Raw genomic sequence first — 15,103 nt, 5'->3', positions numbered from 1 at the left:
AGCAAGAAAAGTCATGAAGTTTGTGCCCACCACATAAGGAAATTGTCATCTCTAAAGGGAAAGGGTTGCATATATCTTAACAAAATATATATAAATATTAAACTGCGTGTGGTACTAGACCTTTCACAAGGGGTTTGTGACTGCAAACAGCTATGACAACAACCAGCTCTTCCCATGAAAGCTCTGCTGCTAAGGTTGGCTTTGAGAACTAGGGATCCCTCACCAGCTGCCACCTGCATTGCAGCACTGAGATTTGCCTCAGAGCTGCCAGGAAAGAACAAGGAACCTATACCCACTCTCAGACCCTGATCCAAGCAAGAGACCTTGAGGACAGTTGGAAAGGGTCCCTTTCATTTCACAAGTTCTATCAAGGCTTTTCTCAAATACAAACTGAACGGCATTGAAAATGTAAAGTCACTTCTTTCTCACAAAAAACTGAGCTACAGTCAACACTTAAAAAAAAAAATCATCTGACTGGTTGGCAAATACAAGTTTTTACACTGAAGAAAGAGGTGATCTGTACCTGGTAAGCAAAGAGTATCTACCATTAGTCCCTTCGAGTATTTTCTTATGCTTACGAACTTCCTTAAAAGGCTGACAGAGGTAAGTTTTCTCCAACCCAAAGCCTCTGAAAGTGAAATTAGCATTTTTTCCTTAGACTCCTATACAATATACAGGACTGAAGAGCGAATAACAACGTAATGACATGAATAATAAAGGCAAAATGCTTTGGGGGAAGAAAAAAGCCCTTGGCTGTCATCTTACCAGGTTTCTTTTGCCTTCCCTATAAGGAAAAGAACTTCAGTTATGCTGACAGAAAATAAATTACTATGTTGATCACCATTATCAGAGGCTGTTGAAGGATGAAATTTTCTAGTGGCTAAACTATTCAATACAGCTAAGAAAGGACCAAGTGTGTTGCATAGCTCATCCCAATATACAGGATGACTTTGGGGCTGTATCATTATTTTCAGCAGCTGTAGAGCACTGAGCAGAGAATGCCAGTAGCTTAGGCATTCTCTCTGCTTATTTATTAGATGTGAGCAGAACTGTTCCAATGCAGTTTTAACCTCATAGTGAAATGGCAACTTAGGGAGATCTCTTTCAAAATTCATCTTTCATGATCTGCATGCAATTCTGCACCACAGCAGAATTCTTATAGGAAATAAAATCACTATGCATCATCTTTAGGTAACAATGCAGGTGTTTTAAAGTGCCTACAGCCTCTCAATAGAGAGCCTTGCTGGCCATGCCTTGAAAATCTGGTGTAGGAATGTTGCTAATGCTAAATAATGGTACTGCAGATTTTTTTTTTTGACTATGAACTATGCTTTGAGGCTAATGACTAGAAAGTTTCCTTAGAGTGGACTATAATAGAAGGGCAGCAGAATCTTTCTCTACAGAACACTTTGACATTGAACTAATTTTTAGCCCATTGTGTACAGCAAAAAATATATGTTGACTAGCATGGTATATTTATGACAGAAGACTGTCTTCTACTACTATGAAAATGGTTCCATCACTATAATGTGAGAGGTACTACTGTTCCTGTAGCATGGGGAGAAAATAAGAACATAAAGCAACTAATCAAATATCCACATTTATATGGCTATCTCACCTTGCTGCTGCTAAATTGCGATACAAACATATTTGGTCTGCTTTAATAGAAAAGATCAAGCATAATTTAATAGCTTTTTGAATTTATCCTAATCTTCAAATGAAATATGTTGAGTTATAATTGTGTGATATACTTCTTACTTTTCTTGTAACGTAATAGAACAATGAACTGGGCTCCAGGAGACCTGATAATTCATTTCCTACCATTGGACTAAAGGTTCATCTATAACAAAATGTTTTCCAAGTCTGAAAACATGGCTCTTTACTTAGTGAGGTACTTGGGGATGTTAACAGCTTATAGTCAGGGAAGCTACTGGATTGATAATAGCCTATTAAAAGAATCATATTGTTCACTCTATGTAAAGCATGGTACCAGCAAAATCAAGCCAATGCTCCCTGAAAACTTCTCACTTCAGCCCCGAAGAAACTTTACCTTGTGTATTCTGATCATCTTTTTCCCTTATACATTTTTTTTTGGCTTTTGGCACACCATGGAAGGGTGCAGTGAGATGATTTGACAGCATATCATTTACTAAAAGTTGGCAGAAGTTTTTAAGTTTCATACAGAGCAAAGAATATCAGTTGGAAAGACCAAGAAACCACAGAATGGTAACTGTACACAGCATGTTTCCCCTGCATAATTAATATTACAACTGAATTTTCACATCATTGTAGTAACTTTTCACATCCTCTTCCTGCCAGAAGAGATACACGGTACCCAAGAGTAATGTGTTAATTTTAGTCTTGAAAATGAGGGATAAACTCCTAAGCAAGTTGCAATGCAGGCACCATTCATGCACATATCTATATTGATGCACAGATACTGTGAAGGGCACATTAAAATGTATAGCATTGCAGATAACTTAATAGTTCAAATGCAAATTAATTATACTATTATCTGTCCTTGGAATGTTGCAAAACTGATGTACTCCCCAATGTGAAAGTGAGTTTTGCAACAGTTTGTGGACATATTCCTTGTACACGTGTAGGCATATTCTTAGCTTTCAGATCTGTCTCTTAATTTGACAAACATGGCCTGTTTTTCTAGCTTGTCAGGATTAAGTACTTGCTTTGTTTTAAAAATAAAAGTAAAGAAAAAAAAATACCCACAGTCACTTCTCCAGGAATTTTCTCATTTCTTGCATTATGAGCTCATACAGATACCTCAAATTTGTACAATGTTTAATCACAGATTCCTTGACAGGTACCATATCTTTCTCAAATGTCACAGACTGAGAAATTGGAAATAGCAGAAATAACCCTATCCCCCTTCTAGATGTTTGCTCTTGTAACCTAAATATTTCCACTTTCCTTCTCTTCCCCATCACTTGAGTGTTAGTTCAAGGAGAGAAGCACTGGCATAATAATTTCAATTTTCAAAAACGACCTGCTATATAATCAGCTACTAACTTCAACATGTCTGATGAAAAATTTTCCAAAGACAATGGCACCTAATAAATAGTACATAAATGTCAACGTTACCTCATATACAGCATTCTGAGAGCCAGGTGTCCAATGCTTTGTCCTACAGTCAACCAAGCAGAGGGCAGGGTAATGCAACTGAGCCTGGTAGCCAGATCACATTCAACAACCCAAGTATTTTTACATAAATCCAGTAGACTAAATTTACTACTGATCTATGCCAATTTTTATCCTGTTTAAGATGAAGCAATCTGCTGTGAACAGCTTACATTTACTCAGGGTATTGCAACTGGCACACCTTTGTGCCAGTGAACAAATTTGAGCACATTAATTAATACAGGATACAATCTTATCCCCCCCAAATCAATTCTCACTAAGGTGACATAACCTTATTGACCTCAGCACTGGTTTGCTGGGACTATAATCAATTCTGGATGAGCAGAGACTCTGAGAAATCTTTTGGTTTTGACCAGATCGAAATATCTTAGTACATATACAAACGTCAGGACTGTTTTGATCCTGCTGACAAAAAAAAGAAAAAAAAAACAAAGGTGTCTTTCCTTATAAGAGGGGATCCTCATGTCTCTCAGGGCTATCTTGATGCTTGCAACACTAGTTCCCACCTGCAGCCAGGGAATGCTCTCCAGCGAGTAAAGCACATGAGCATCATCCACTGAAATATCTCCTTTAATTTTCCTGATACTTTCCAGCTGTTGATGTAGATTGATTTAATACTTCACCTTAAATTTATCTTTATTATTGATATACAGGAATATTGTCCAAAACACAATTCAAGATTAATCTTAATGGCTTCTTGCCAGCAAGCCACATGGACATTTTGCAAGACAAAATGTACAATAACTGTTCTTGAGCAATTTCCCTTTTCCTGCCCAGTATTTCAAAGCATGATCAGGGACCCACTGGTGACCAAATGAATGAAGTACATTAAAAGTCTCTGGTTGAAAGCAGTCAGAATGGCTTTACTGGAAAATAAATGAATTTTAAATAGAGCAAAAATACACACATCATGCCACTATATTTTATGTTTTTCCCTTGTAGACTAACTCAATCAAGAATAAACTAATAAATAAACAAGGTCCCTGGAAAACATTGTCATTTGTTTTATTTTAAAATATCATTGTGATCTTGGATTTTGTTTGTTTTGGTTTTGTTGTTATTGGTGTGCTTTTTTTTTTTCTTTAGCAGAGAAAATCAAAGTTATCACAAAGATCATGCCTTTTGTGAAAGCATATGACTTTTGCAATATGAGACCCCTGCGCACAATTCCATGGGAAGGTATATTGTCCTTCCCACTCATTTACTTAGGCTGTCAGCCAGTTCTAAGTCTATCAGGCACACAGCCTACACAAATTATGAGTTTACACAATAAACACCATCTTCTTTCACTCTGTGTAAATACAGATTTATTACGTTATGTGCTGGCTGCAGTTTTTTAAGCCGGTGTCAGTTTTATTATATGGCAAAACAACACAAAATAATCTCTGTGTTTATTTGACTGTATCACTAACTATCATTTACTCTAGAGGACACTTCTCTAGGCCTCACCTTTGTTATTCACAGCAGAAAACTGACAGAATCTTGCCATGATATTTGGAAATATTGTTCCCTTTTAACAGCCTTATATAAGCAAATCAAACAGCACTTAAGGACACTGAGCAACAGAAGTTCTGATGTCAAGCTGAAACCGTACATTTTAAGAATTTGACATCTATCACTTTTTAGCAATTTCAGTAGAAGACAGCCTTTGTTCCCAGAATCCTAGACTTCTGAGCTGAAAAGAGCAAATCCTACCTTAACTTACAGAATGTAAAATTAATTTTGAAATGAGATGTAAACAGCAATTCATAGCATAATAGGATAACAATATGCCAACGTGATATTTTCAGAATAATACACACATTTGCAGGTGGGTAGGAAACAAGATGGAGGTAATCATATACCTGACTGCATGTGTAGTTCAGTGTAGTCAACCACAAGGAAGCAATTTATTTTTGCTGCTGCACTGAAGGAGAATTGGCTTATTTATTACTTACTATGAAAAAGCACTGGCATAATTTAAGAAAATACATACTTTCTATTAGTAAATAACATTTCATGAATATTAATATGTCTTCACTTTTCAAATGATAAATTCTGCTTCACACAAGATTACCAATGCTTTTCATTTCTCTAGATATCAATTGTCTAAACTGTATTAATATGAATGACATGATTTCATGTAATTGTTCAGTTAAATGAAAAACCATATTTGGCCAAAAAGGCTAATGTCTTTCAGCTACATCACAGCAGATATTATCACTAGCACTTAATGGCTATTAGCATGATGCAAAGTATATTAAATTTAAACAATGTGCTAGGTTGCAGGAGATCTCCCTAAAACAGCTGGTGGGGTTATGGTTTGGTTCCTTTGCAATATGATCACTAGTTTGTCAATGAAATCAACGTACACATTTATTTTTAGCATCTTCAAGATGCATATCCTTCAAACATGTTTTCAGTAGACAGAAACAGCAGCCCCCTACCCCGGTCCCTTTTATTTAGGCATCACACTGCTCCGACATACACTCTGTCTTGAGATAAATGTTTATGACTATGCAATCTTTTTTTTTTTTTCCCTTCTCCCAGACCAGACCTATCTAAGGAACTAAGGATAATACAACAGTCTCTAAGAGCACATATGTCCCCATTAGTTTTAACACTCAAACCCTTTATGAACCAAACCCCTGTCCCTGAAATCCCAAATCCCAACTGCTGCTTTAGTTCGTGCCCTGAAGGCCCATGTATAGATGAGATGAGTTCCTCCTCTTGTTCATCACACCCCAAGACTCCTCAAGGACATCACAACTGCAGATGGTGATCCCAGATATTCCTGCAGTGGACTTACGTACTCTAAACTGGTCAGTGTTTTGATCGTTGGGACTTCTGATAGGTGCGAGGACGTCCCAGCTCCAGGTCAGGTGGCCTTCCCAGCAGAAGCTCCAACTCCAACTTGTTTCCCGTGCTGTTGTATGACACTCTCTGGTCAGCCTCATCTGGTGTCTAACAAAGCTTTCTCTTTCCTGGAGAGATAAGTTTGAGATGCTACTGGGGTGGTAGAAGTGATGGATAACCCCCTTGGAGGGATGACCTCCATTCCCAGTAGACGTTAGAGCAGGAGCTACTTTACTATGAGAGCCAAGTCCAAAGCTTCTCTAATGAGCTTGATCAATGACAGTTGTTCTTCTCTTCTCCTAAACAGTGACAGCAGCAGAATGCTTTTCCATTTCACCACTGAATAATGACTAAAGAACTTCATAGAGAGCACTGCCTCTTTTAGATGGTGGGATGGTGGATAAGGAAGAACAAACATCAAAATGGATGTTTGCCAGAAAGCCTTTTGCAAAGGTTGCACAGTCCCTACTGCCAAGGTAGACTTCATCCTGTGCGCAGTGAGAATGTAGCCAAATATCTACCATGGGCACAAAATATGAAAATAGAGAAAAAGTAGCAGCACATAAAGGTCACTTTACTGCACAGATGGTAAAAGCAATACAGAATATGTGACTGGCCATTTTGCTTAACTAACAGGCACCTAGAATCATACAATATCCCAAGTTGGAAGGGACCCGTAAGGACCATCAAGTTCAACTCCTGGCACCGCACAGGTCTACCCAAAAGTTTAGACCATATGACTAAGCGCACAGTCCAATCGCTTCTTAAATTCAGACAGGCTTGGTGCAGCGACTACTTCACTGGGAAGCCTGTTCCAGAGTGCGACCACCCTCTCAGTGAAGAACCTCTTCCTGATGTCCAACCTAAACCTCCCCTGCCTCAGCTTAACACCGTTCCCACGGGTCCTATCACTGGTGATTACAGAGAACAGGTCACCTGCCTCTCCACTCCCCCTCATGAGGAAGTTGTAGACTGCAATGAGGTCCCCCTTCAGCCTCCTCTTCTCCAGGCTGAACAGGCCCAGTGACCTCAGCTGCTCCTCATATGTCTTCCCCTCTAGGCCCTTCACCATGTTTGATCACCGTCTTTCACCATCACCTGATAAATCTAGCAGAGTCATGAAATAAAGCCAGCTTTTTGGCCCTGCCACTCCAAACTTGGACCTTCAGCCAATCCTAATCCATCAGTACACACACGCTATAGATCTCCTTCTAAGTCATTTCTGCTTGTTAGTTCCAGCCCTGTCCCCAGCTTCTCAGGATTTGCAGAGCCCAGCACTGACACCTGAAGTTACATTGAGCTGTGGGAGCAGCTGCAGTGGTCAGAGCAGCAACACAGCTCAAGGGGTACTGCCCAGCGCTGCTGTGCACAAACTCCTTGAGATGCGCTCCACATTAGCAGGCTGTGATACATTCCTGCACTGCACAGCAAGGCATAACGATACTAAGGCTATAGTTGGAGATTAAAAAAGGATTGAAGAACTCAAACTTTGTGATACACTGGACTTTGCTTCTTTCCAGACTGCAACTTCAAAATTGAATTTAAAAATTTAGATATCAAAGTAAAAAAGTTTCAAACCACACCGCAGACACGCACAAACAACAGTTTAATTTCATTCAAAGAAAAAATCCCTTTCAAAAGAAAAAAAAATAGAAAAAAGAGGTTCTCTCAACAAGCTCTCCTCCACACAGTTGGCAGCTATGCATTAAGACTCAGCCTGCACACCACACGGAATAGGACTGATCCTGCCCTGCATGCCCCCACTTGTCCCAGTTTGCCTGCCTGCTGCCCCCAGCTGCTGCAGCACCTCCCCACCAGTGGGCCTGGAACCTGAGCAATCTGCTCTGACCCCTACTGCTGAGCTTGAGCAGCACCACAGACTTTTGCCTGTCTAAACCTGAGGCAAAGAAATAAAGTAGGCCACGTACAGTAAGTAAAAAGCAGTGGAAAGTTACCAGCTAGGAGAGCGAGGGTACAAGTGGCACTGAGAGGCCAGGAAGCAAAGGGGGCCTAATCAAGACCTGGCAGACTGGAGTCCTCATCATCGGTGTTTCTCCTCGGCAGCCGTCCCCAAGCTACATCACCTGTCTGCTGCCTTAAGAAGAAGAGAAAGAAAGAAGCACCCTGTACTCCTGACACCTCATTACTTAAACATAAACTGAGTTTTCTTTGTGGGGGATGTAACAATTCAAAATTAAAGATCCTGGCAGCACTGCTGATGGGCTCCACATGGTGGAGACGCACAGGTTTCCGCATGGAGTTGGTTGGCATCAGAAGCCAGCCTGCATATCCATGGCCAAAATTAGCGTTCCAACTGCAACCAACACTCACATAGCTGCGATGAGTCCTTTTAACAAGGAGATAAGGTAGTTTTCTAATCAGAGCATTCTTTGTATTATGAGCCAGTACGCTCTATATGAAATAGCTGCATCTCAGCGCTCTCAGTAGGCAAGGGCATCCAGATGGAATAGGATGCCTCACAAGAGGGAGAGAACAAGTTCCACTTCAGTGAAGAGCAGGTATGTTGTCAGCCACATTTCTCATTTTAAGGATTCCTATGGGCAGAATTACAACACATTTTTTGGCTTGTTCTCAAACCATCCTCAGACAGATCACCCGGAACCCAGCCACACTATGCCAAGTAATTCTGTTGGAGAGTAATGTTACCTGACGTACCCAAATTGGGTGCAGGTGCTATGTGAAAGATGAAAGCACAAACTTAAGCAATGCTGTATATCACTGGGCATGACCACAAGAGCATGCACTTCAAAATAAACAGCATCACTACCCCCTTTACACAGAGAAAAACTTCACAGGTTTCAGGTGCCTATAAAACAGGACAATATAGAAGCACGTTCCAAGCAATAATGAAATATCTTTATTACATATTCAAAGGTATTCTTTATTTTTTCCTTTTAAAAGAAATAAGTATGTATATAATTTATAATTTATCGGTTTAAATCATTTAGCCATAACAATGCATGTACAACTCTCAGTCAGCGAAAAATACTTAGTCACTCACCAAAAGGGTCAGAAAAGCACAATCTCAGCAGAAATTATTCCATCATGTCAGAAACCACTGTGCAACAAGGTATTTGTTATATCACCAGATCACTCAGATTGTTTATTTATCTTTACAATGTCTTTACCTAAATAAAAGCCAAACCCCCAGCCAATATAAATAAGCACAGCATCCTTGCAGCTAATAAAGTTAAACTGACTTGTATGGAATCTCCTGAGCTACCACACAATGAACACATTATATATATATACATATATATATATACACACATACATACTTACACACACACACACAGACACAAATGAAGTATATAAGCCCTAATCACATCTTCATAAAGCCTCTAACACACAGAAGGCCTATCTGATGATGACTGGAACTAGCAGAGAACTGAAATGCCACTAATGAAATAAAAGAAAAAATCTAAATGCTCGATTGAATTTTCAAGAGCAACATGTGTTATTTCACTCTTCTAAATATTAAAATTGCATGCACTACTTAACATTGTCCATCTAGAAGCGATCAGTTGAATCGGTACCTATTTTTCACTCCTCACTTTTACCACAGATCACTTATTCATGCATTTCATTATTGTAGCAGACTTTGAGAGGAATCAAGGAACTAATCAACGCAGATTAGATAGTATAGTTTAAAATTGCTCTACACTTTAAATTAAGCGACAGCTATACAGTAGTTTTTGAAAAGATGTCTAAAACCGAGTAAAAAGAAATCTGACAGACAGGACACAACAACCCTCATTTATTTCCTCTTATTTCAGAAAATCATTTTCTAGACAAGTTTTTCTTCCCCTCACAAATAATTAGCCCATACCCTTTTATAGGGCTCACTTTAAAATATGGTTTTAAAAAAGCTGCTAGAACAGTTTTACTGCAGTCAGAAGAGCTCACACCCAGCTTACACAGAAAGGCACTGGCTGTTCACCAGTCTCTGCCAAGTTCGTGGGCAGTGATGTTGACCACTCATCCTGGCACACTGGCCCCTGAAACCTATGGGTGCGAGTCACATTGCCAAACGGGCTTCACTCTGAGCATGGACCGCTGACATGGTGTTTGCTCCTGCTGAAATACTGAGTCATGACCTAGGTTATCAACAGTGCAGGTTCACAATGTTATTTATGGGAGCTATGAACTCAGGTTCTAATAGATAGATATTTAACAGGATTTGGTTCTCCTTCAAAAGTACAACAGTTTCCAAAGTTGAAAAATCTGGTATAAGAACAGAACTCTTCAGCAAGCAACTGCAGATTACGGTGGTTGAAATACATGCTGATAAAAATAAAAAAGTCACTTAAGAACAGAGTGAATTAAAATAACTGCATCAACAAGCTTTCATTGGACTACTCAAGTAAAATGACTTACGGTTTTAGATTGAAACCTATAGTATGATTTTAAACTGATCAGTTTTTCATTTACATGTCTGTTAAGTGTGGGGTTTTTTGTCTTTTTATTGTGTCTCAATAGGAAGGTACTGTACCAATTTTGCAGTACACAGCTGTATATAAGAGCTTTTGTATATTGACTTAAGGGTGCGTATGCGTACATGTATAAACTCTTCATAAATACATTTTTACACATCATTTCTCTTCCTGACCAGTTGTTCAATAAATATAGATTTTGCATCACTACAGGTTTATTTTCTTACCTATATTTGTTCTGCTCAGGTCTTGTCTGCCATATAGATATGATTTTGTAATCCTGATTTTTCTGGCTCCTCTATTCGTCTACTTCGTTTTTGATCCTAATTTTTTGATGTACCCATAATCAGACAAAGGGAAAAGAGATTTGTAGCTGTAGCTTCAGCTTGGCATCCAGAACAGCACCGTGTCCTGAACAAGATGACACTGAATTCTTGAGCCCCAACTACAGTCTTGAACAGCAACAAGTGCTTGACAGGATGAATCCAAAGCTAATCAAGCCATTACTTAACACTAAGCTTACTGGGTCACTGTTCTCTTCAGACTGTGTATGGCGCATCCCATATAACCACTAAAAGGCTGGTTTTTATCCAACTGGTTGTAGGCATCATTGCAGCTGAAATCAATCATTTAGGTTTATTCTGACCTACCTACTAATCTTTTTTGTTAGTCAAAACTGCACTTTGGCAAATTAAAAGAGTATATATGTGTCTGAAAAGACATACCAAGGTCTGTTATTCTTTTGAATTCTTTTTACTTCCAGCTTCAATAATGCACTCTTCATATTCCTATACAATTCCCATTTTCCATATGGGGAAAAATTCAAAGCAGTATCACCCGCAAAGCAGTAGGGCAAACACATGAAATGGTTGCCCTCTTGTGGTATTTCCGAGTACCTCCAAACCATTCCCCTAACGTATTTGAAAACTAATAAAGGCCAGATTCCTACCTGGAGCATTTGATGCAACAGCCACTAAGAATGAAAATGCTGACATGATGATTTGGGGTTCTGCTGTGGTTCTCAAAACTGAGGCTAAATAACAGCTAGTCTAAGGAACAGTTTATTTTCACATGTATTTAATGAGACATTCTTTCCCTGAGATGTAGAAAAAGCATACTAATGAATTTTCCTGTGTGTATCTGACAGTCAGACTGTCACTGGGAGAACTGAACAAGCACAATTTTGATTCCGTGCAACTCAATGTATTTGTAAACACAATAAAAGGAAAAAAAAAGAAAAAAATAAGAAACACCTGTGCAATTTCCAGAATAAGCCCCAAAGAAATAATAAACTGGGCTTTGACTCAGAAAACAATTGGATTTCTAAACAATAGGGTGTTTAATTGGAGGAAACATTTCATTTCCAGATCAAAGGAAGGAATTCATGGAAGATGTCTAAGCAAGACCTCTACAGCTGAGTCAGAAAGGGCTTCATTATCTGTTTTTCATCTTGTTAGACTAGTATTTCATGTAATTAAGCTCTGCACCTGTTACTTACAATCTTACAATCACTGAAGTGATTAGTCCAGCTGTATTTATATTTTGAGTAAAGTTGATTTTACTTCTGATTTCTTCTTTTTATTCCAGCCTTGACAGTAAATTTACTTTGCAAAATATCACTGGGATTGGATATAAGGCCTTGTGTTAAAATTAAACTACCAACAAACCACATTCAGATCAAGCTGAATTAGGAAAAGAGATGTGCTAAGAACTGGCTTTGGAAATCCTCATCTTACAAAGATGACTGAGGAAATTGGCAAACCTATGAAGAAAGATGGGGTGCAGGAGAAAGAGCAGTCTGGGAAGTCATTTAGATATAACTACAAAAAGTCCTTTGCAAACCTTCACATTTAAAATCTGTGTTCATGAAGCCAATTTAAAAAAAAAAAAAGCTCCATGTCAGGAACAATTTCCATGTGTTTATAACATGCTTAGTATAACAAAATCCATGTGGGAACTCTTAGCCGTTCTACTACTATAGCAGAATAATTATTTTAAACTATACAGATCTGATCTTTTTCTAAAGTACTCTACTATTACACACGAAAAAATATTTTTCTAATAGCAACCACTTGCTACCCCCTCCAAGAGGAACAGAAATCTCTCAACAGACTAATTCCCTGCAGGTTCACTTGCGTCTCCTGATCATCTCCTCATTTTCTCTGGTAATTCTCCTATTTTTCTCCTTAATGGAAAGAGTGAGCCGTTGGCGTAACAACTGCACAATATTTTTGCACATGTGAACTGAAACCACACAATTAAAATTTCCAATACATAAGGTCCTTTTAATTCTTCATCTTCATAAATCAGTAGGATTAGTTGTGAGGAGATGGAGCAGGCTTTTGCCTTCAGCTCTATGCTTTGCTTAAATTAATCATCCGTGGTAATTTTTATAAGTAAATTAACATTACAATCATTTTTAACTGTGTAGTATTGTTCATGAAGAAGAGCAAAGGTCAGGTAACTGGGAGGGCTAATTGGTTTCTTCCAATGCCCCTAAAAGCAAATACAGAGGCCAACATTTACGAGAGTAAAGAGGGGAATAATAACAGAAGCTTTTTCAGTATCAGAGGTGCTCTCAACCTATTTTTCTACTTTATTTCCTGTCCCTCTTTTGCCTTCCCAACACATCTCTTCTGTAACTTGTCTCAGAATTACTTGCTACAATTGTAGGTGATATTATAGCCAACAAAACAGCACAGTAATTACATTCTGGAACATGATACTTTTCCTTCTCCTCTGCTAAGGAGAAGATCACACACTTAATATAAGCTGATTTCAGACTAAATAAAAAGTCTGCATAATATCCAATCCTTTATACACAAAGTCTGTGACAACATGAGAGAGATAAATCTCAGAATCAAGTTGGTCATGATATAACAACATCAATTCTAGTGCTGACTACCAAAGACAAATCAAAAACTTGGAAAAACTTTTACTTAAGGAAAACTGAATGAGCCAACAACAACACCTGAACGTGGAAAAAAAAACATCCAGCTAATAGTGTATTGGCAATTCTAGTGATGCTTCATCATTATTATCCAAGAATTGCTGTATATTTCAAGATTCAAATTGTAAAATCATTTTGAGAACTCAACTGTAGCAGAAAAATTTGTGCTAAGCATAGCAAGGTGACCACAGGTGTCCCCAAGCAATAGAGGGCTGTCCAGAGTTGGGTGTTAGAGCAATCTGCTCCAGAGTGCAGGTCGAACTTCAGGAACCTCACAAAGAAATTAACTAAAGCACCTGGGTAATTTTCCTGAGTGTCTTCAGGGATCCACAAAAATCCTCACCTGACTGCTTAAATTGCTCCAGCTAAGCTTTATCTAGAGTCACCAGGTGCAAAAGCTGCTCCCAACTACAGTGTGACATGGCCATCTGGACCTGTGAGGATCCTTCTGCACTGGGCTGCTCTTCAACCACCACACTCTGCTCTGCTGGTAAAACATTTGCATTTTCTCGCAGTCTTCATTTCTTAGGTCAATATAAAGCAGAACTACTAATCGTAAGCATATACAGCAGCTGTAACGACAGGTTGGTGGGGAGGGTATGCCTTTACAGTAACAGAATATTACAACTGGCAAGGAAGAAGGAAGAACAACATTTGCAAGTCCTGCCTAGACCATGTTTCACACAAACAAGCTGATCTATCACAATCACTTTTCCCATTTGTTCTCATGGGAGATGCTACTGGCGAGGACATTTTCCAGGAAAACCAAGCTACAGAGCTTTCAAAAGTCAAGCCAATTATACAGCATATACCTCAACTGCACCCCTTTTCCTGGCTGATCTTCAAACACAGAACTGGGCTTTTAAAGTAGTACTCAGATAGCTTGCACCCCATTGCTCCTCCACCATTTCAGTTTAATTATGATTTTAGAAAAAGGACAAAATATGCCCTACTATATTCTTGAGGCATGAGATGTCATGTAAACAGCTTGAAAATGTATTATATACAGGAGATTTCACACAAAATACCCACCTTAATTCAACCAGGTGCATTTCTGAAGTTGCGCCTTTTAATGCTGCTATGCACACACAGTTAAGTTTCTATCTAGTTCCTATTTTGTCTTCTGCAATAAAGTGTTGACTAATACATGAAACTGTTCAGGAATACCTTCTTCAGTCACAATATTCTTCACGGGCATGTGCCACTACACAAAACAAAAGAACCACGAAGACTAGCTTTGTACTGAATTAGCCTAAAATCTAAATTAAACATTGTTTAAGAACAGATCAAGCAAGATACTTCGGTTTTGCTTCTTCTCAAACCATGCATCTGGATTTCTGTCAAGTAGCATTAGCTGTGTGCTCTTCAGAAACCTGTAGTGCCCACTTGACTCTAAATAACTGGAGTTATTTGACTGGAGTCAAAGCTGCTGGAACAAGAGACAAGCCATCAGGTTACTGCCCAGAGCGGCTTTCAATCAAAATCTACCTGAGGAAATTCATCCTGCTCTGTTCATTCCACGCGCAGTGCAAAATTTATCTGCTACTCTCTGAGGGATCTCGAGAACATAAAATGCCCATCAACTGTATATGACAAGGCTAGCAGGTACTGACATTCTCTTAGCAGCTCTCTGCTGACAGCAGCTATAATCTGCATAAGCCAATTTGTAATTTTCATTTTAGATAGTATTTAGGTAACTGCATGGTAC

The 15,103-nt window shown here is 38.8% G+C and overlaps 1 protein-coding gene across 22 annotated transcripts in view; it reads right to left on the bottom strand.

Annotated features, from left to right (window-relative positions):
• Positions 1 to 15,103, bottom strand: part of LOC136786400 (protein FAM210B, mitochondrial-like) — a 324,869-nt gene that overhangs the window by 209,380 nt on the left and 100,386 nt on the right. For 4 of the 22 annotated variants that reach the window (XM_066977249.1, XM_066977248.1, XM_066977247.1 and 1 more), the window contains exon 3: positions 5,949 to 6,119. The exons of 17 other annotated variants lie outside the window; for them this stretch is intronic. The gene's annotated coding sequence lies outside the window, so the exon portion shown is untranslated. Of the gene's footprint in view, positions 1 to 5,136; positions 6,120 to 15,103 lie in introns of those variants that run through there. One more of the 22 variants, XR_010824968.1, reaches the window with a different exon arrangement.

This window comes from Anser cygnoides, chromosome 14 (assembly GCF_040182565.1).
Source record: "Anser cygnoides isolate HZ-2024a breed goose chromosome 14, Taihu_goose_T2T_genome, whole genome shotgun sequence".
In the NCBI taxonomy this organism is placed as follows: domain Eukaryota; kingdom Metazoa; phylum Chordata; class Aves; order Anseriformes; family Anatidae; genus Anser; species Anser cygnoides.
Note: the sequence above shows the minus strand (reverse complement) of the source record. Positions and strands in the feature narration are given on the sequence as shown.